At 43.1% G+C, this 22,622-nt stretch overlaps 1 protein-coding gene across 2 annotated transcripts in view; it reads left to right on the top strand.

Annotated features, from left to right (window-relative positions):
* Window positions 1–22,622, top strand: part of b3galt1b (UDP-Gal:betaGlcNAc beta 1,3-galactosyltransferase, polypeptide 1b) — a 125,308-nt gene that overhangs the window by 32,255 nt on the left and 70,431 nt on the right. Inside the window, exon 2 of one of the 2 annotated variants that reach the window (XM_014164097.2) lies at window positions 10,250–10,356. The exons of the other annotated variant lie outside the window; for it this stretch is intronic. The gene's annotated coding sequence lies outside the window, so the exon portion shown is untranslated. The remainder of the gene's footprint in view (window positions 1–10,249; window positions 10,357–22,622) is intronic. 2 annotated transcript variants of the gene reach the window in all.

Genomic DNA, 22,622 nt, shown 5'->3' on the forward strand with positions numbered 1-22,622 from the left:
CGGGTTGAAAATGGATGAATTGGACACGGATAAGCACCTAAATTGGAACGCAGTGGCTGTACAGCAGAGTTCCCCAACTAGCGGCCAGGTTGGTTTTATTTGCCCCCCCCAAGTCCTCTGAGCAAAAACTAAAAATTACTGTTAGGGTTTATTATTATTTTGTTATTATTTAGAATTTTCTTTGTTGGACATAAGACTTTTAAGAACACCAGTAAGTGATTATAATTGTCACAAAAAATGTCATACTTGAGAGAAGAGGACCAAGGCGCAGCGGGATTGTGGACACTCATGTTTATTAAATAAAACACGTAAAGCATCCACTTGAAAAAAACAATAAACAGTACTTACAACAGCAACAGTCTTGCAGGCACATACAATGCAGTGCAAGGACAACCATCCACAACCCCAAAGAAAAACACACACACCTATATAGGACTTCCAATCAAAGGCAACTCAACACACCTGCCTTCAATTGGAAGTCCCAATCACCAACCCAACATTTAACAAACACAAACCACCTGCCACATCCTGACCAAGACTAACACAATTACGCCCTCTGCTGGTCAGCACGTGACAGTACCCCCCCCTCAAGGTGCAGACCCCGGGATGCACCTAAAAAAAGAAAACACAAGAAAATCCCCAATACCCCAACAAAACCAACAAACAATAACCCCTAAACAATAAGGGAGGGAAGGGAGGGTGGCTGCCGTCACCGACGGCACTGTGCTACACCCTCCCTCCCCAACCCACCTATCCTGGAGGTGGCTCAGGTGCAGGACGTGGACCTCGCTCCACCTTCGGCGTCGCCCACTTTGGTGGCGCCGATAGCTGCGCCGGGCAGACGGGCCACTCGGGTTGATCCTGGCAGACGGACCACTCTGGCTGGGTCGGAAGACATGCGGGCCACTCGGGCTGGGCCGGAGGGCAGGTGGGCCACTCGGGCTGGGCCGGAGGGCAGGAGGGCCACTCGGGCTGGGCCAGAGGGCAGGAGGGCCACTCGGGCTGGGCCGGAGGACAGGAGGGCCACTCGGGCTGGGCCGGAGGACAGGAGGGCCACTCGGGCTGGGCCGGAGGACAGGAGGGCCACTCGGGCTGGGCCGGAGGACAGGAGGGCCACTCGGGCAGCTCCGAACAGGCAGGGCACTCTGGCAGCCCCAAACAGGCAGGCCACTCTGGCAGATCCGGACTGTAGGGCCACTCTGGCACATCCGGGCAGTCGGGCCACTCCGGCAGATCCGGGCTGTCGGGCCACTCTGGCAGCCCCGGGCAGTCGGGCCACTCTGGCAGTTCCGGGCAGTCGGGCCACTCTGGCAGCCCCGGGCAGTCGGGCCACTCTGGCAGCCCCGGGCAGTCGGGCCACTCTGGCAGCCCCGGGCAGTCGGGCCACTCTGGCAGCCCCGGGCAGTCGGGCCACTCCGGCAGCCCCGGGCAGTCGGGCCACTCCGGCAGCCCCGGGCAGTCGGGCCACTCCGGCAGCCCCGGGCAGTCGGGCCACTCCGGCAGCCCCGGGCAGTCGGGCCACTCCGGCAGCCCCGGGCAGTCGGCCACTCCGGCAGCCCCGGTTCAGTCGGGCCACTCTGGCAGTTCCGGGCAGTCGGGCCACTCTGGCAGTTCCGGGCAGTCGGGCCACTCTGGCAGTTCCGGGCAGTCGGGCCACTCTGGCAGATCCGGGCAGTCGGGCCACTCGGGCAGATCCGGGCAGTCGGGCCACTCGGGCAGATCCGGGCAGTCGGGCCACTCTGGCATCTCCGGGCAGACGGGCGGCTCTGGCGGCTCCTGACTAGCGGGCGGCTCTGGCGGCTCCTGACTAGCGGGCGGCTCTGTTGGCTCCTGACTGGCGGGCAGCCTGGCGACTTACGACTGGCGGGCACCTCTGGCGACTCTTGACTGGCGGGCAGCTCTGGTGACTCCTGACTGGCGGGCAGCTCTGGCGTCTTATGACTGGCGGGCAGCTCTGGTGACTCTTGACTGGCGGGCAGCTCTGGTGACTGTTGACTGGCGAGGCTGGGCTGATGCACTAGACTTCTGATGCGTGGGGCTGGTACTGGACGTGCCAGCCTGGAGACACGCACCTCCATGCTAGTGCGTCTAGCGGGAAACACCGGACCGAAAGGGCGCACTGGTGGTCTTGAGTGCAGGGTTGGCATCACCCCTTCCGGCTCGATGCTCACCTTGCCCTGGCACCTGCGGGGCGCTGGTACCGGGCGGACTGGGCTGTGCGTCCGTATAGGCGAGATGGTGCGTACCTCAGCGTAACATGGCGCCCTCCACCTCATACGCACCTCCCTGTAGTCACGGGTAGCTGGCTTACGGCTCTTCCTTGGCCTGGCCAAACTACCCGTGTGCCCCCCCCCAAAAAAATTATTTGGGGTGCCTCTCCGGCTTCCTCGCCAGCCGTGTTCCAGCATAACGTTCGCGTTGGTTCCTCTGTCCAGCTGCCTCCACTCTCCTGAGTGCCTCCACCTGTTCCCATGGGAGGCGATCCCTTCCGGCCAGGATCTCTTCCCAGGTGTAGGCTCCCTTGCCGTCCAGGGCGTCCTCCCATGACCATTCCTCCATTTTATTCTCCTGTGGCTTCCTCCTCTTCCGCTGCTTGGTCCTGGTTTGGTGGGTGGTTCTGTCACACAAGTTGTCATGGAGAGAAGAGAACCAAGGCGCAGCGGGATTGTGGACACTCATGTTTATTAAATAAAACACGTAAAGCATCCACTTGAAAAAAACAATAAACAGTACTTACAACAGCAACAGTCTTGCAGGCACATACAATGCAGTGCAAGGACAACCACCCACAACCCCAAAGAAAAACACACACACCTATATAGGACTTCCAATCAAAGGCAACTCAACACACCTGCCTTCAATTGGAAGTCCCAATCACCAACCCAACATTTAACAAACACAAACCACCTGCCACATCCTGACCAAGACTAACACAATTACGCCCTCTGCTGGTCAGGGCGTGACAATAATTTTGTAAATCTGTTCCCAAGTATTCCCACGCACAATACAGAGACACGTGATCATATCCAAATGTAAGCCAAGTTTGCAATGATTATGTCTTAGTCAAATATTATCTGTTTGGGATTCGAGGTCAATATGCAGTCTATAAATTATTTGTAATTATGTTCTGGCCCCCCGACCATCCGTTCAAGAAAAAAATCGGCCTTTGGCTGAATCTAGTTAATGATCCCTGCTGCAGGGCTGGCATTATGGGCGGACCTTAGGTGGCCTTGGCCGCCCTACCGTAACTCCTTGCCCGTCCAAATAAAATATTGAATTATTGATAATTTATTTGACCGATACGCACACCGACAGAAAGACGCATCAATCTCAGATAAATCCGAGCGAAACAGTGTCCCTCTGTCTCAGTATGCGTAGACCATGTATCTGATGCTGTCAGGACAAAGATAGTATGACATGTCATACTCTTTTTGACCAAACAGCATCAGATACATGGGATAAATATAGTAAGACAGAGGGGAGCTGTTTTCTCACTTGGATGCTTTCTCTGGTGGGATAGTTTCAGCAGAGAGGAAGAGGCGAAGCGAGAAGGCTCACTCTCACAAATATGTCCGGAATAAGCCCAATGCGTTTCCATAGGCTTAATATGCAAGCTTGTCGCCTGCCTTCCTGCCTTTGGCACAATGACTCCCATTGTTAGGGCAGAGACATTTTGTCATTATACAGATCTCTGGATTCAGGCAGCCACTTGCGAATTGGAAAAGAAAGTTGGGATGTGCACAGTGCACTGTTCGGATGCTAGCTTTCCCTAAAGTAAATTGATTGTTTTGCCAAAATTCTATAATTACTCCTATCTAAATAACTTGACCAGAAAGCATGACTTAGCCACAGAGGATCATTAGCTTATTTAAAAAAAATAGCTGCGGATTGTTTCAAACCACAAGCGTGTAGGCCAATGCCTATTTGGGAAGCCCGCGTGTCAATGGGCCTAGCTAATTATTGAGTTGCGACTGTAGTGAAAATCATCTAAAATATGTGTGAAGATAATGTGTCATGAGTATAATTTTAAATGTTAAGATGGGAAGGGGTGTGTGGCTGAGATATGGCACCTCCAGAATGCATCAGATCTCAAGAATGCGCTCAGCTGTCTCCCGCCAGTTATCACACATTCATTGTGTGAATTGTTTGCCTCTTTGATTGTTTTATAAATTCCCCATTACATATGTAACCAGTAGGTCTAGTAAGTGTACCGTTAATCCTCTGTCATTTGGTTACGTTAAAGCCTGTTATTAATTAGAAGTAAATTAGAAGTCATTTACAGCTCTCATTCTCGGAGTGGAAACGTTGTTTGCAGAGTCACAACCTGCTACAATTGTGAGAAACAAACATGTTTTGGTATGTTTCATAATCATTTATGAGTTTTGGAAATGTTTTCATCGTTTTTTTGTTTGGAGTTCTCCACGTGAGCAATGAGCATGTGTCTGGTTTCTCTGGCCTAATAATTTTAAGGGAGCGCACGCACCTGAGCACGTGTAGAAGTACCTGGCCTGCTGCGTGCAAATGTGGGAAAGTGCCCATTTGGGGATGTCTGAGTTCTGATTGTCTTAACTCAACACGTCCACCACTAATAAGCTGAGCTTCTCAGTAATTTTCGGCACCTCACACAGGAAGTCAACGAAGTCCGTTGTTGCGTTGTTTGGATGAACTGTTTTGTTCTCACCTTTACATGCTGACCGCTTGCGTCGCGTGTGTGCTTTGCAAAAGAAATGTACACATACATGTTATTCAATCATTGTACCCACACTGCTTGCGCACGTCAATGAGCGTCTGCATAGCCAGGTGCTAAAATAGAACTTGGTTTGTGACGATTGACGCGCTGCAAGTCCCGCCTGTCCAATCTCCTCATTGGTTTTTAGGAGCATATACCTACGTGGGTGATTGAAAGATGAAGTGAGGTTCACACTCCAGGCCAGTTGGTGGTGGTAATGCACCTTAAAGTTGATGGCCAACCGCTATATAAAGTCCAAAGAAAAAGAAGAAGCCTTTTTATCTGTGGATTAATTGTCAGAGTATAGAACCTTGTGCATTTCAGGTAAAATAACAACCCAAAGTTTATATGCCAGGACAAATTAGCGAACAACAGCAAGCTAGATAGCTACATTGCCATACATGTTTAATGCTTTTTGACCCATCCCCAAATGAATATAGTTGATCCAGAGTTCGTTTTGATAGTTCAACCTGAGTGTCCTGATCGCATCTGGTGTGGGTGTACTAAATCAACATGCGCGTGATGCCGGACGCACTCGCGCGAGCGGTCTGGTCAGCATGTTGGCCTAATAATTTTCCCATCATCTCCAAACTATTCCCCTTTAATTGCTATCATGGTTATACATATGCCCTATCCATGTAGGCCAATTCCCACGAGTGTAAGGGGTTTTAATAATTTCTCATGGAAATACATCACATGGACATTTTGGGCCACATCTCGGAAAGAAAGGGCTCCTTTTTCATTTCATTGTCAATGTTGAGGTCTATCATGCCTGTAACATGCTCCGGTGCACTGCACTGCAGATTTGGAGGGGGAGATGCGGCACTTCAATCACAGGATTATCTGTCACGTGCGCGTCTGTGTGTCTCTCAGTATGGGTGGAACTGGTGATGTGCGTTCACATCTGATATCCAGTGAGTGTCGAGGTGTTTGTCTCTGAGGGGATTTGCAGGGTCGACTGTTGTTTGACCACACTAAAGAAGTGCAGCCGGTGTGAGACAGCTAGCTAGTTAGCGGTGAGACCTTAAAGTAGTTATTTCCCTTGCTCTGCTTTTGTGAAGCGATAGGTATCGATGCTTCGTGGGTGACTGTTGTCGATTTGTGCAGATGGTCCCTGGGTCGAGCGCAGGTTAGGGCAAGGAGAGGGACGGAAGAAATACTGTTGCTAAGGAGAACTCAGAGAGACTAGTCAATGTAGTAGAGCTCTGCTACCCGACCCACTCATGACTAAATTGATCACTAGCTGAAATTTTGAAGCTGAGTTGTTTGCTCGTGCTCTTCGGTGTCTCTGTATTGTCGTACCATACTAAGATCGTAACATGGTATCAGAAGTGCTTCGACATCGTCAAATATAAGACCAGAACATTGTCCAAGTCGACAGGAGACATTATTTCACAGATAATAATAGTGTTCCTTAATTTTTGTCAAAGTTGAGAGTGATGAAAAGTAGCTAGCTAACTTCAGACTCTTTCATGTCTTGAGAGCAGTCCAAGCAGAGCCGTTGCTATGGATATTCACGTGCTGGAGCGGGAGCAGCGCAGGGAGCAGGGGAAAGATAGTATGCATTAGCTACTGGTTTCTACTGGAAGATGCTTTTTCTGATTTTGGATTCGGGCAATAACTCAGTGCTCATCTATTACGAAAGCAATCGGGCTCGGGTAGGTTAGGGCCTGAACATCATGGACATGGGTAGGGCTTGGTCTTCAAATTCATGCCCGTGCAGGGCTCTACTGTGCAGGCCAGTCTGTGGTGGAGTGTGTGGCATCAATAACCCAGTTCTCATCTATTACTGCAGCTCTCTCATTACTGCTTCTGAAATAACAGGTCATCCAGTGTCACTGGAGGTCACAGGAGGTCTCTGGGTTAGGACTGAGGCGTGTCGATGAGAGGTGACCTGACGGTGCTGATCGAACCCTGGTAATCATCAAAGCCTAATTGCAATTAAAAGTTTCCTGAATAACAAACTGTAGGGCTGGGAATTGCCAGGGACCTCAAGATACAATATTTTAACGATTCTTAGGTGCCGATATGATGTTGCAATTCTCACGATTCTATATGTATTGAGATTCGATAATGCAAAAAAACATTTTGTTGCGATTTGATGGTCCAAACATATTGATCACTATACAGTATGTCTGCTGCAGAGAGACAAGAGAGAGCCATAATAAAAACCTGTTTTGATCAGTCAGGGAAATAAAAGTACTGAAAACATGTTGGCCCACTATTTAAAAAGAAGATGGAGAACGAGCTATAGGATGAAAAATACCTGAGTTTTGCCGCAAGTACAGCCGACTAGCGCTAGCTGGCTCAACCTGGGGTAGCAAAAGAAAATGAACTTGGAGTCAAATATCGATACAAAAATATTGCGATATGTAACTGTATCGATTTCCCCCTCCCCCGTCCCCCCCCCCGTCGCTAATCCACTGGCCTCAAGGGGGTCTAGTCAAGTAGTCTAGAGTCATGGTATTAACCAATGGGGTAAAAATGGCTTAAGTGACAAATGTCAACGTCTTTTCAACCAAAAATACATATTTTCAACGTCTTTTAAATGTCTTGTGCTCATAGGGACCCTAGATTGAAATCTATTTGACGGAACGTAGGCTACATGATGTTCCTACTTGTTTAATGTCCATTCTTGAGAGCGTCTTTGCACTAATGATGTCTGACAGGCTTTTGTGGGGACGTTTTGAAGCTGAAGGTTAATGGCTGTGTATCCTAGAGCTCTGAGAGAATCAGGCAGTGTCTTTCAGCTGCTGTGCTGCTCTTTGTATTTAGAAACCGTATCCACAGTTACCTGTTTCTCACTATAATTGGTGTCCAGGAAGCTATCGTTACAGGACGTTTAGACAAAATAATGGCTGATGTCCTTTTCTGATGCCCCTAAATTCAAAACAGTGACACCTAAAATCACATTTTGTTGCTTTAAAGTCATTGTTGTTGAAAAAATATTATGAAAGGGGTGGAAATGCATGTTTATGTATGAATGTAATAATTGATGTATTAATGCAAAGCTTATGCAAATCTATTTCTGTTTAGTTTATTGTTTATCCCTCTATTTGACATGGGCAAATGTAATTTAGTTTTCAGTCAATAATTGCTGGAACACAAGATCACTGAGAAGGATGTTAATTTGGATTTGAGTACTTAATTGCCTAAAGAACCTGTCAACTTATTACAATTCTTAAGCCCTCACGTCCAGCAGTGTTTCGGAAGGGAGAGTTAAGTGAATGAAGAGTTGCAGAGAAATGCTGAGAAGAGGGACACATGACCACACATGACTACACACACACACACACGGTAGCATGCCAGCAGCAGCCCTCCCACTGCGATCCATCACTTTACATGTCAAACTCCTGTAAATGCTGTTGAAATCTATTTTCATGCTAAACCGAGTTGGGCTTCCAAACCAGGCTTATTAAGGGTTTTACAGGATTACGCAATCACGTACAAGCATTTTTTTGGGGATCTGTGATGAAACGTATCTATGGCAGAACAACAAATGGTCAAATGCATTTACAGAACTTCTGATCATTTTCTTGCCTTTGTACCCGAGTTGCAAATCTTAGACCCCCTTTTACAAAACTTTAAATAGAAATGTCAACAGTGAATACACAATTCACTGTTAAGTGTTTTCTTCACAGAATATGAACACATTGTTTTCATCAGAAGAGAAATGTGAGCAATTGTGTTCACTGTTTTCAGCAATCAGTAAATACTAGAGCACAAAAAATATGTCACCAAATCAGTGTCATACTATGTAATATATAGGTAAAGATCTAGCCAATGGGGACTGTCTAATTGTTATGATTTTTTACTATATTGCGGACCTGCAGTGATCCAGAAAATGAAGTCATCAACTCCAACATTGTGATCTTCCATTCTCTAGCTTTGCTTTGGTGTGGATTGAAGCCTATAAATTCATATCAGTTGTGTTCCTCCATTCACCTTTCCTTATTTTCTATTGTTTGATTTTGTTTCTGTGTGCCAATGGAAAGTCTACCAAACTATGCGCAGACCGACCTGTGTATTGAATACATGGAATTGGATTGTGATGAATGAATCCTGTACACAATGTGCTTCTTTTTTTCTAACAGGAATAATATTGAATTTGATGCGTATGAAATTGTTTGGTGAAATATGCATAAAAGGACAGTAATTGTTCATAATTCTGCTCTTTTGGATAGTTGTACTTCCAATTTTGATCATTATGATTTAGTGACTGCAAAGAAAATCTGTTCATCTACTGGAATTGTAAAAGAGATAAGTATTAGTGCGGTTCATCTTTTAGCAGACAGCCGTCTTCTTTTTACGACTGCGTTTGAAATGTTGAAACTATAATATAGTTGTGAGGAATGTATTTATGTTTTGAGAAGGTAACTACATTTTTAAAACCTCATTTACTGTTTCGCAGAAGGCCACAGAGTTCTGTGTCTTCTGGAATCTGTTTCGAAAATCGACGACATTGTTCCTAAAAATGCTTGTACACAATTGAGAAGAACTTAACATCAAGTGCCAAGCTACAGTGGTGCACAAACTATGCATATTATTCACGCTAATCTTTATAGTTGCTGTTTATGTGGGAAGGTGAATTGAGATGTTCTTGATTTGCTATCTAATATGTTGCTAGGTAGAATTAAAGGAATAGGGATTGCTCACATATTTCACAGAGTAGCAAATGCACTATTGTCATTGTATTTTCCCCCCATAATAGGGTTATTAGGAACATTCAACCCAACAAACTCAATTTCCATCTTCATTTTCTGTGATGAGCACAGATATTTGGTTATACTGGGGGAAATTGACTTGTAAGCAGTAATATGGGGTTAGTTTCACTAATGGCCCATGGTGTACACTTCTGAAAAGTGAGTGGTGATCATTGCATGATTGGTCAATTGACCACTGACCTGGGGCATATGGTTCATGGGAGATATAAGTGTGACAGACTACCTATGGCTATGGCCCCTTCGATTGCTATTGAGACACTGTCAGCTAAAGGGGACTGTGTTTCAGCGGGGATCAGAATGATTATTCTCTGCTTTGGCCTTTGAGTGTGAATAGAATAATTCCTCAGTTACCACAGACATTGTCCTCTTACACCTTTTCACCCGCTAGTGAAATCCAGGGCTGCAATGACATATCTCTCAGCTGTCTGGGCTCACCCAACGAACTGCTCACCAGGATTACCTCCTCTCTCTCTCTCTCTCTCGCTCTCTCTCTTTACCATCACACCCTCTCTCTCCATCTCTCTCTCGCTCTCCATCTCTCTCTCACTCTCCATCTCTCTCTTTCTCCCGCTGTCTGACAGAATGATTATAGGACTCTCTACCTACTCTAGGACAGACTTGTGCTGCTGCTCTTTGGTCTCCAATAAGTTCTCCCCTCAACTCTGGCAGGTGCTTGAGACGGCATTAGGTAAACATCCACCTAGGTGAATATTCGAGCAGTTTGCTGTTTACCAACTGATGTGATACTGAGAGAGAAGCTGTACTGTCTTCTCATCGCCACTTTCTCTCAATCTAGATCTGGAGCTGAGAAAACATGCCATGAGTCAGAGTATTTCCGTTCTGTATCTAAGAGGTCTTAGAGCAAGCCAGCCAGGAACCTGACATCAAAAGAATGCACACAAGGTACCAAATGAATATTGTTAAGAAAAGTGTCACTGTTTTATTGTGTGTAATATCCACGTCTGAATTCCATAGTTAACGGCTTCCTTTTCCCTTTACGCAGAAAAATGTGCTTCGCTTATTAACACAGGACTGGTTGACTAGTTTATCGACGCCGTTTAGTTTCATTTCGGTTTTATTTATGGACTTCTGCAACCTCTTGCACGTTCCACCATTTGCGATTACAGGAAGTTTATTCTCAATTGGACTCATCTGAGAATCGCAGTCACATCACTGTGATAGAAGTGTGGACAGTAAAATGTGATAAATGTCCCTCTGTAATTACACCGCGGTTCCAATTCACTAGTCATTAACTGCCTGCGTCAATTAATATATGTAGAATGACTCATCCTTTTGGCAAAGTTAAATACTGAAATGTGACCTACTGCAAATGCTGGGTTGTTGGGTAACAACATCATTTACAGCTGATGTCTTACAACTCACAAATACAAATGTATGGTCGAGCATGTATTTTCATTAACAGAAGGCTTTCATACAAAGAGCTCTCATGACAAATCAGATGACACATGTTGAAATGCACAACCGCACACAAACTCTTGATGATGACATCTTCGATATGGGAGGACAGATCGGCGTCCCGTCAACGGGACAGTTGTGAATCATGCAGCGCATTATGTCGAGATCGCAGATTTTAGAGAAACAACAAATGTCGGTACATATAAGTGTCTTATATCGGCTGAAAGATTAAATTCTTGTTAAGATAACTACACTGTCCAATTTACAGTAGCTATTACTGCGAACAAATGCCATGCTATTGTTTGAGGAGAGCTCCTAACAACAAAACAGTTTTTTCACCACGATAGGTTTGATACATTCACCTCTGAAGGTGAAACGTGTACTTACATTCTGCAATCTTGCTCTGATTTATCATCCAAAGGGTCCCAGAGATAATATAAAGTGTTGTTTTGTTAGATCAAATCGTTTAACATATTCAAAAAAGGTCCATATAGCATGCACGATCGATTTTGTATTTCCACTCGTTGAATTTGCAAAGAAAGGAATCTGTGAAAATTTTACCCGAAATGTTGTTTCAACGAGTCAAATCACATTCGTATGTATTCCTCAGAGATCCTAGAAGGTAACAAGACTTCACTATATCAGTAGGGGTGAAGTATATCCTATAGGACACCATATTTGGTCAGAGAGCGACGCCTTCATGGCACGCCGATGACGCGGGCGGTCATCTTTTGAACAACTATCTTTGTCAAATAAGCACCAATCGGGGTCAAACAAAGCTAGTTAGATAGCCAATGAGCTGGGCTTTGTGGGAGTATCCGGAAACCGTGTATATGTCGTAAAATGTAGCTACTAACCTTGTACGACAGCATGCCTTTTCAATTTGGACAAAAAAAATGTATGAAGTTATGAAAACTGGTTGTTTTGCAAATGTTGAACTTAAAATATGGCTACTAATACTTGGAAAGCTAAATCAAAGTCCAAGTATACAGATTTGACGATATTCTTGCAGAAAAATGTTATATGAATGCAAATGGTCCCGTGTGGCTCCCGTGTGGCTCAGTTGGTAGAGCATGGTGTTTGCAACGCCAGGGTTGTGGGTTCGATTCCCACGGGGGACCAGTACGGAGAAAAAAATAATAATGTATGAAATGTATGCATTCACTACTGTAAGTCGCTCTGGATAAGAGCGTCTGGTAAATGACTAAAATTTAAATGTCTCCTTCACGATTTGCCCAAGTGTACCAGGGGACTTCACACTAAGTCTTGTAGTTCACTCATACTTCAAGTTATCCAAACTTTTTACATACACTGCTGCCATCTTGTGGACACTATCGGAACCAGGGTGATGGCTAGAACTGTGTCCTTTCTCTTGCATTTCAAAGATGGTGGTAGAAAAAGACTGGTTGGTTTTTTTCTTTGCATTTTCTTCTACCAGATCTATTGTATTATATTCTCCTACATTCAATTCACATTTACACAAACTTCAAAGTGTTTCCTTTCAAATGGTACCAAGAATATGCATATCCTTGCTTCAGGACCTGAGCTACAGGCAGTTACATTGTGGTATGTCATTTTGGCGAAAATTGAAAAAAACAGAATCATCTCAATTCACAGAACCATCTCAATTCATTCATTCTCTTGAGCTAGATTGTCAAATCCATTGATGAGTGAATAAATATATACACTGACGAGTGGATTTGATGCCTGTCAATGCTGTCAACCATGGAAACATCCTAATCAGGTCAGAAACACTTTCGTAAGAGAATATTCCATGATACTAATATCCCATAGAGGAGCATGCATCAGTACATTTACATTTTACAGTACATTGGCTAAAAGAGAAGTGAGATGCTGCCACAGCGTTGAAATCAAACCATTTATAGCAATTACAGAGCATGTTCTGTCATCAGTGTCAATTAAGATTTGGACGAGAGGACAATATCAACCGTATGTAGTCTATTCTTAATTATGTATTCATTTAGTAGTCAATATTGCAAACTTAGGCCAAAGTCTACCTACCTTGTAATATGATTTAGAGGATCAGATCGCCTGATGATGAACTGTGTATAAGTATGGGCCAAGAACAGATGCTTATGCAGTTGACCTTCAAATTGTGACGCTATTGCATCTGTGCAACAGAGTGAAAAGGTTACTCATGGTCTGGCATCAGTGTAAATTCAAAATGCATTATATTCTCCTTCATTTGGTAATGCAGTGGAATTACCACTAGGCATTGAACAGCCTTGCTCCCATTGCACACAATTATAGTTTCCCGTCGGGAAACATTGAATTTATATTATTGAGTTAAAGGCTATGTGGTGAGCATTTTCCACTAGTGTTATTTGAATTGCCTTATAATGCCTAATGGTCTTTAATTAACATGCGGAATTAATGAAGTATCAATAATAATGAATTACATTGCTAATTCATATACCAATGGTCTGGCTAAGCCTTAAGGTTTTCGACAATTAATTTGTGACCATTTAGCAATTAAGTGATAGCACATTAATTATTATTATTGAAAGAAAAAATAATCATGTTCTGTGTTGAAATCATGTTATGTGTTTGTGGTGAAGAGTGTCAAATTAGTCTGTGGGGAATTTGCCTTGGTCTGATAATTATCTCAAGTATGAATAAAAAATTCAGCCTGAGGAGGATGTTGGAGTTTGATCTCTGCTTCAAATAAGAAACTATTTGTATTCATCACAACATCAATTACTTTGTAGCTTGTGATCTATAATACTTGCAATGAGCACTGATTTCCCTGTTTCTGTCAATAGCTCTTTAGTCCACTGGAAAAAAAAGAAGAATGATTTACGTGCATTTTCGGTGAAATACTGTGAATCTCCTGAAACGATTCATAGGATCATCTTTGTTTGACTGCTCACCCCAGTGACTCAGGTCTACAGATGAGGCTTTATATTGAATTTATGTGTAGTAACTTTTCTAAATGATATACATTAGGTCTACTAATATAAATCATGTAAATTGATACCCCATTATATTTTGTAAAATTCTCAATCATGTTTGTGAAGGTCAGTATAAATCACCCCAGTGTCACTCAAACCTGGCAATGAAACTCTGATGAATAACTTTGACCTTAAGGAATGACTATGTTAATACAGTGTGATCAATCCAGCCTAGAGCGAATAATATAAGGTCACCAGTAGCTAGGTTTCCATCCAATCGGCAACAGATCTTCATGCGACTATTCAAAAATTAGCGCATTTTCCCACCAGTGGTGTTTTTCCACCAAACAGACTTGTTGCCGATTAAAAATGAGTGTTTGATGACGTACAGTAGTGCACACAAAATGTACTTTTTCAGTTACCCAAAACAAATTCTGTGTGTTCCATTGCTTTTTCAACTCTACCAATAGTTTTGTCACAAAAACTGTTAAATAGCAAATGTGCCTACTCTGGTCTTGGCATGTGTGCTCTAGCCAACGAGCTCACAGGTAGGCTGCGGGAAGGCTGTACGGGTAGGGTTGTCTACATGACGAGATTATTATGGGTAAGAGTGAAACTATTTGTATTTGTCAAACAGCAGTCAAGCATCAATCACCATGTCACCAGAATAATACCCTCGGTATTTATTGGAAAGGAGCATCAAGATCACCGTGCACCATCCTGTGAAGTTCATGATAACTTATTTCATCTGTAGCCTAATAAACTGTTTGGTTTCCCCAAGTCATAGTGGGAGAACCACACACCATATAATTGCGTGACTCCAAGTTTACTTCGATATAATGGTAATATTTGTACATAAAGGCTTTTCCACCAAAATGTCTCGCATAATACATTTTTCCCGACACAAAAAGATCCCACCATGTCCGAATGAACAAATTATGTTATAAAATTGTACCGAAACGACCTGTTTCCGTCACAGCTGCCATGATTTTTTTTACACAGTATGACTTTACTCGCATAAAAACTATAGATGGAAACGTGGTTAGTATTTTTCGAGATTTGCAAAGGCCTTTTGAAGAATATTCAAAGCCGTATTCAAATTCCATGTGCAGTTATGGTGTCTCTTCCATAATTATTGTCATTAAGGTAATATTTCCTCAACAAAAATGGATTATCCACATTTTTGTAGTTACGAGTCCTAGTGTCTAATGTTGCTTGGAACTCTATCAGTCCATGATTTACATGACTGTTCAAGTCCAGTTGCGATTCAGTCCGACAGTTTATGAATGGTCATATTCCCTTCTCTAGACAAAGGTGTCAGGACAATTAAGTGGTGGCCTAATCATCTAGGAGAGGCTTTTGTGTGACAGTGGTTCCCCTCAAGCCCAAGTAAAGCTCAGCCACCTGCTAAATTAATGACCTTTTTACCACAGCCTTCCTCATTTTAATTAATCAATATCGCCAATCAATTGGGTCTGAATTATAGTGGGTAATTAAGAAGACGCACCATTAACACAGGCCGCAGGGACTCCTTGTAGCTAGAGGGTGGATAAAGCTTGGTTGCCCACAAATGTGTCCATTACCCTAAGCCTACAAGAATGACTCTAGTTCAAGGGTTAATTTGTGGGATGTGGCTTACTGTATATATACAGTTGAAGTTGGAAGTTTACATACACTTAGGTTGGAGTCATTAAAACTCATTTTTCAACCACTCCACAAATTTCTTGTCAACAAACTATAGTTTTGACAAGTCGGTTAGGACATCTATTTTGTGCATGACACAAGTAATTTTTCCAACAATTGTTTACAGACAGATTACTTCACTTATAATTCACTGTATCACAATTATAGTGGGTCAGAAGTTTAAATACACTAAGTTGACTGTGCCTTTAAACAGCTTGGAAAATTCCAGAAAATGATGACATGGCTTTAGAAGCTTCTGCTAGACTAATTGACATCATTTGAGTCAATTGGAGGTGTACCTGTGGATGTTTTTCAAGGTCTACCTTCAAACTCAGTGCCTCTGCTTGACATCATGGGAAAATCAAAAGAAATCAGCCAAATTGTAGACCTTCACAAGTCTGGTTCATCATTTGGAGCCATTTCCAAACGCCTGAAGGTACCACGTTCATCTGTACAAACAATAGTACGCAAGTATAAACACCAGTAAGGAGACGCGTTCTGTCTCCTAGAGATGAATGTACTTTGGTGCGAAAAGTGCAAATCCATCCCAGAACAACAGCAAAGGACCTTGTGAAGACGCTGGTGGAAACAGGTACAAAAGTATCTATATCCACAGTAAAACGAGTCCTATATCGACATAACCTGAAAGGCCGCTCAGCAAGGAAGAAGCCACTGCTCTAAAACCGCCATTAAAAATCCAGACTTGGGGACAAAGTTCATACTTTTTGGTCTGATGAAACAAAAATAGAACTGTTTGGCCATAATGACCATTGTTATGTTTGGAGGAAAAAGGGGGAGGCTTGCAAGCCAAAGAACACCATCCCAACCATGAAGCACGGGAGTGGCAGCATCATGTTGTGGGGGTGCTTTGCTGCAGGAAAGACTGGTGCACTTCACAAAATAGATGGTCTCATGAGGAAGGAAAATTATGTGATATATTGAAGCAACATCTCAAGACATCAGTCAGGAAGTTAAAGCTTGGTCGCAAATGGGTCTTCCAAATGGACAATGACCCCAAGCATACTTCCAAAGTTGTGGCAAAATGGCCAAAGGACAACAAAGTCAAGGTATTGGAGTGGCCATCACAAAGCCCTGACTCAATTACATCAGCTCTGTCAGGAGGAATAGGCCAAAATTCACCCAACTTATTGTGGGAAGCTTGTAGAAAGTTACCCGAAACGTTTGACCCAAGTTAAACAATTTAAAGGCAATGCTACCAAATACTAATTGAGTGTACGTAAAAGTCTGACCCACTGGGAATGTGATGAAAAGCTGAAATAAATAATTATCAGAAATTGTGTTAGGAATTGTGAAAAACTGAGTTTAAATGTATTTGGCTAAGGAGTATGTAAACTTCCGATTTCAATTGTATATATACACACACAGACACAGACACACACAGTACCAGTCAAAAGTTTGGACACATCTACTCATTCAAGGGTTTTTCTTTATTTTTACTATTTTCTACATTGTAGAATAATAGTGAAGACATCAAAACTATGAAATAACACAAATGGAATCATGTAGTAACCAAAAAAGTGTTAAACAAATCAAAATATAGACGCTTGGCATTCTCTCAACCAGCTTCACCTGGAATGCTTTTCCAACAGTCTTCGCGGCGTTCCCACATATGCTGAGCCCTTGTTGGCTGCTTTTCCTTCTCTGTGGTCCAACTCATCCCAAACCATCTCAATTGGGTTGAGGTCGGTTGATTGTGGAGGACAGGTCATCTGTTGCAGCACTTTATCATTCTCTTTCTTGGTCAAATAGCCCTTACACAGCCTGGTGGTGTGTTGGGTCATTGTCCAGTTAAAAAACGAATTATTGTCCCACTAAGCCGAAACCAGATAAGATGGCGTATCGCTGCAGATGCAAAATGCTGTGGTAGCCATGCTGGTTAAGTGTGCCTTGAATTCTAAATAAATCACAGACAGTGTCACCAGCAAAGCACCCCCACACCATCAAACCTTCTCCTCCATACTTCAGTGGGAACCACACATGCGGACATCATCTATTCACCTACTCTGCGTCTCACAAAGACACTGCAGTTGGAACCAAAAAATTTCAAATTTGGACTCATCAGACCAAAGAACAGATTTCCACCAGTCTAATGGCCATTGCTCGTGTTTTTTGGCTCAAGCAAGCCTTTTCTTCTTATTGGTGTCCTTCAGTAGTGGTTTCTTTGCAGCAATTCAACCATGAAGGCCTGATTCACGCAGTCTCCTCTGAACAGTTGATGTTGAGATGTGTCTGTTACTTGAACTCTGTGAAGCATTTATTTGGGCTGCAATCTGAGGTGCAGTTAACTCTAATGAACTTATCCTCTGCAGCAGAGGTAACTCTTCCTTTCCTGGGTCTTCCTTTCCTGTGGCTGTCCTCATGACAGCCAGTTTCATCATAGCGCTTGATGGTTTTTGTGACTGCACTTGAAGAAACTTTCAAAGATCTTGACATTTTCCACATTGACTGACCTTCATGTCTTAAAGTAATGATATACTGTCGTTTCTGTTTGCCAATTGGGGAGAAAAAAACCACTAACCCTCTACGACTATGTGAAAAATACCTCTGTACTTTTCTCTACTCCAAGAAAAATCAAACGTGAAAATTGCAAATTCACACGTGAGGAGTAAGTAAGAAAGCTCCACATGTGACATTGAGAATTTTGCATTTTCATATGTGGAAATGAACTTGCAATTCCACATGTGAAAGTGAGATTTTCACGTGAACGTTTTTCATATTTGAAACTGCAATTTGATTTATACGTGTGATTGTTTTTCTCATATGAACTTGGAATTCCACATGTGAAAGTGAAAATCTCACTTTTCACAAGAAATCAAATTGAAAAAAATATCCAATCCAATTTTATATGTCACATGCGCCAAGTAAAACTGGTATAGACTTTACTGGGAAATGCTTGCTTACGAGCCCTTCCCAAAAATTCAGAATTTAAAATAGTAACACGAGGAATGAAATACAGTACACAAGAATGGAGCTATACTGTATACAGGGAGTACCAGTACCAGATCAATGTGCAGAGGAATGAGGTACAGCATTTTTGAAGGCAGGGTAAAGTGACTAGACATCAGGATATACAGTACAATAAAGAAGTGTAAAAGTGAGTGTGTGTGTGTGTGTGTGTGTGTGTGTGTGTGTGTGTGTGTGTGTGTGTGTGTGTGTGTACAGTATGCGTGTTTGTGTTGTGTTGGTCTGCGTGTGTGTGTGTTGTGTATGCGTGCGTAGTGTATGTGAATGTGTGTGGGCGTGTCAATGTAGTGTGTGTGAGTGTATGTGTATATATAGTGTAGTGAGTGTGCGTAGGGTCAGTGCAGGAGAGTCATAACAGATAGTTTGGGTACCATTAATTGATTCATTATTTAGCAGCCTGGCTATTTAGCAGTCTTATGGCTTGGGGGTAGAAGCTGTCTCGGGGCCTGTGGTTAAGGGCAGTGCATTTGCCATACCAAGCGGTGATTCAGTCAGTCAAGATGCTCTCGAGGGTGCAGCTGTAGAACTTTGAGAATCCGAGGGTCCATGCCAAATCTTTTCAGTCTTCTGAGGGGGAAGAGGCACTGCCATGCCCTCTTAATTAGTGTGTCGGTGTGTGTGGACCATTATAGTTCCTTACAGATGTGGACGCCAAAGAACTTGAAGCTCTTGACCCGCTCCACAACAACCCTGTTGATGTGGATGGGGGTGTGCTCTCCCCTCTTTCTCCTATAGACCACGATCAGCTCCTTGGTCTTACAGACGTTGAGGGAGAGGTTGTTGTCCTGGCACCACACTGCCAGGTCTCTGACATCCTCCCTGTAGGCTGACTCATCACCGTCGGTGATCAGGCCTACCACCGTCGTGTCGTCAGCAAACTTGATGATGGTGTTGGAGTCGTGCATGGCCACGCAGTCTTGGGTAAACAGGGAGTACAGGAGGGGACTAAGCACACACCCCTGAGGGGCCTCCGTGTTGAGGGTCAGCGTGGCGAAGGTGTTGTTGCCTACCCTCACCACAGGCTGCTTTCACGCAAGGCACAGTTATTTTCCTTGAAGCTAGTTATTGTCTGCAAGCCCTGCCACATACAACAAGCATCGGAGCCGGTGTAATAAGATTCCACCTTCCTTCTATATTGTCCTTTTGCGTGTTGTAGCGGCCTTTCTTGTATGTGTCCGTGTCCCGTTCCAAACCAAAAAGCAGTAGCTCTAGCCTTTAGCCCAGCACGGATATTGCCTGTAATCTATGCTTTTTGGTTTGGATATGTTCTTATAGTCACTATGGGGACGACATCATCTATGCACTTATGAAGCCCATGACTGTTGTGGTAAACTCCACAATGCGATCGGCTGAATCGCTGAACATATCCTAATCTGTACCAGCAAAACAGTCTTGTAGCCTCGCGTCTGCTTCATCCAACCACTTCCGTTTGGGATTTTTTTTTTTAACAGGAAGCAGGAGAACGGAGTCATGGTCAGATTTGCCGAAGGGAAGACGAGGGAATTGCAAGTTCACATGTGGGGTTGAAATAATGTGAAAAAATTGCGTTAATATGTTGCAGTAGCAATTTTTCCACCGGTAGAATTTGGGTGACCACATCTAAAAATTTCAAATGCGGGACAAGGAAACGATTTTGCGGGACATTATTGGAAGAGTGGACAGAATAAATGTTTTGGGGCAGGTTAATGGATCACGTTCAAATGGCGACATAGTTCTGCTGTATGAGGGTCACTGTCTGTTAAAAGGGCAATCCTTAGTTACTACATTCTCCAGCTCCATCCCTCCACTTGTTAGTGATACTGTAGTGGGGAGAGTACTTTGTTATGGTTCAATTAAGGATTGCTGTTTTAAACAACTTTAATGCAGTAATAATAGTGTATTATATGGTGCAATCCTCTAGTGAGTGAGTTACTTTTGTTCCAATATCAAACAAAACTTCTGAAGTCGAGAACAAAATTCTTAGTATTCTGAACAAAAATAATGATATTGAAAGCAAAACATAAACGCAAAAGTATAGATATTAAAACAAAATATTGCAAGGAAATCATTTCGAAATGCGAGAACTAAATGTATTGTAAATGGATGCAAAAAAAGTGTTTTGCGATTAGGCTAAATAAAATGCCTCCCTCTTTCCTGCAATTTTCCCTATATTTGGTTGTGTTACCCTAGCCTTTGCTTTTGCTGCATTTTTTCCCAGTTGCAAGTTTGGCACATTCATTCCAGCAAAACAGCACCCTGCTGGTTTTCTTCTGAAGCTAAGCAGGGTTGGTCCTGGACAGTTCCTGGATGGGAGACCAGATTTAGCTGGAAGTGATAAGAATAAATGTATGAAACTCATGTCTGACCCATGTCAACATTAAAAAGAAAAAAAATGCATTTTTGCACTTTTTTGTTGTTGTAAGGGCTGTCTTATATTCCTATGAGAACTCAATGTTTTTTTATCAGGCACTTGCAGCCAGGCATTTTGGGATTGACAGACTAATATGTTTATTGGAGCTCATTCATTTTGGCAGTAGTTGTGAGAGAGAAATCGTTTTTCACTAGACAACTGTATGATGCTGCTTTTGCATTTACTGTGCCAAGTACAGAGCCAACATGGACAGTCTCTTAACATCACTGAGGTATAGCGTTTATGGTGAACAAAAACTCTTAGTGAAACTATTGGCGGTTGAAGCCAAGTAGACATAATTCAATGAAACTACAAGTGCATCCTATGGGAAGTTGTTTATTAGCAAAAACATTGTGCTAGAAGCACTCTGCTGGCCTCTAAGAAAACCCACAGTGATGAGAAGGATGTTTACATTACAAATCAATACCTAAATGGGGCTAAAAATGTATTGATTTATTTGCCACAAACTACTGTGATAATGGATGGAGATGCATTCGGACATCCCAAGCATAATTCATACCTAGCATTGCAAGTTTCTTTCACCATTAAGTAGTATTGTTAAATGGTAGCAACTGCCATAAGATCAACCAGAGGTCAAGCCCATTGCTGAGGTTAATAGTTGTGCAGAAAGTAATAAATGGCTAAACTGCTACAGTGTCTCACATGATGTAATGGTATTATAAAAGGATATTGCTCCTGGCTCAGAGCAGTGCTGGGGTTTGATGTGTATCATATCTTTACTGTCGGAGTTGCCTGTGTAACATTAAAGATAATTGTCATTGACAGCATCTACTACTTTCTTTGTTTTCGGGGCGTGCCTCACAGCTAAAGGCAACGCTGAAGAGGAGCAGCATAACTTCCATAGACCATGACAAGATGAATAGTCTTAAAACTAAAGTGAAATAATAAACAAATGAAGATCCAACATTTATTCAAGTCTGTTGAACTCCTCAGGTACTGTCTTTTTCCCTTTTTTGCGGAAGGAACGCTAGGGTTATACTTTTATACCTCATCCAAGAGAAAATGGAGTGAAACACATGGTTTTGGGTGCGGCATTTACCGTGTCCTCCCTCACTTCCCCTTCCATTCATCACTTGAGAACGTGTGTCCATTGAACTGAGTATGGGAGCTGAACAAAGCTCGAGACGTTATGAGCTCCCTGTGATGCGGTGAACATAAATCACTGTTTGCCATCGAGAATATAGATAGTATTGATTTTATATAAAACATTTTAGCTAGCAGTGTTTCGCTCCATGAATGGGGTGAATAGCTTTCAAAAGAATGGAGGGAATAGCTTTCAAGGCCATGCACTCTTTTAAAGGATTATGTATGCCTGTGGTGCTAAAGTAGTTGGACTGTTAGAGGGACAGTATTTTTCCCATTCCTGGGGCACTGCCTCATCACATGCCTCAAATGCTATAGCCATTCTCTCTACCTCTGGCGTAGGAGTTGGAGCCGTTTCGGCTTTCACTCTGCAAAAAGCTTCCACGTCATTTCAACCAAAATATGTAATGTGATGATATTGAGTCAACATGGAAAGCTGATTGGATTTGCAAAAAGTCATCAACGTAAGGGAATTTTTTAATGTTTTACCTAAATCCAATGACAGGGTTTCACATTGAATCAACTAAAATGTCTGTGTCCAGTGGGCTGCGTTGGTTGCTGTGGCCATCTGTTAATAAAGAGTAGCCATACAGTATCAATCAAAAGACCGACCAGTGAAATTACACGATTAGCATACTTTATGTAAATTATACTGTACCTTGCCATTTTTACAGTGCATT

The sequence above is a fragment of the Salmo salar genome, chromosome ssa21 (genome assembly GCF_905237065.1).
Source record: "Salmo salar chromosome ssa21, Ssal_v3.1, whole genome shotgun sequence".
NCBI lineage: Eukaryota > Metazoa > Chordata > Actinopteri > Salmoniformes > Salmonidae > Salmo > Salmo salar.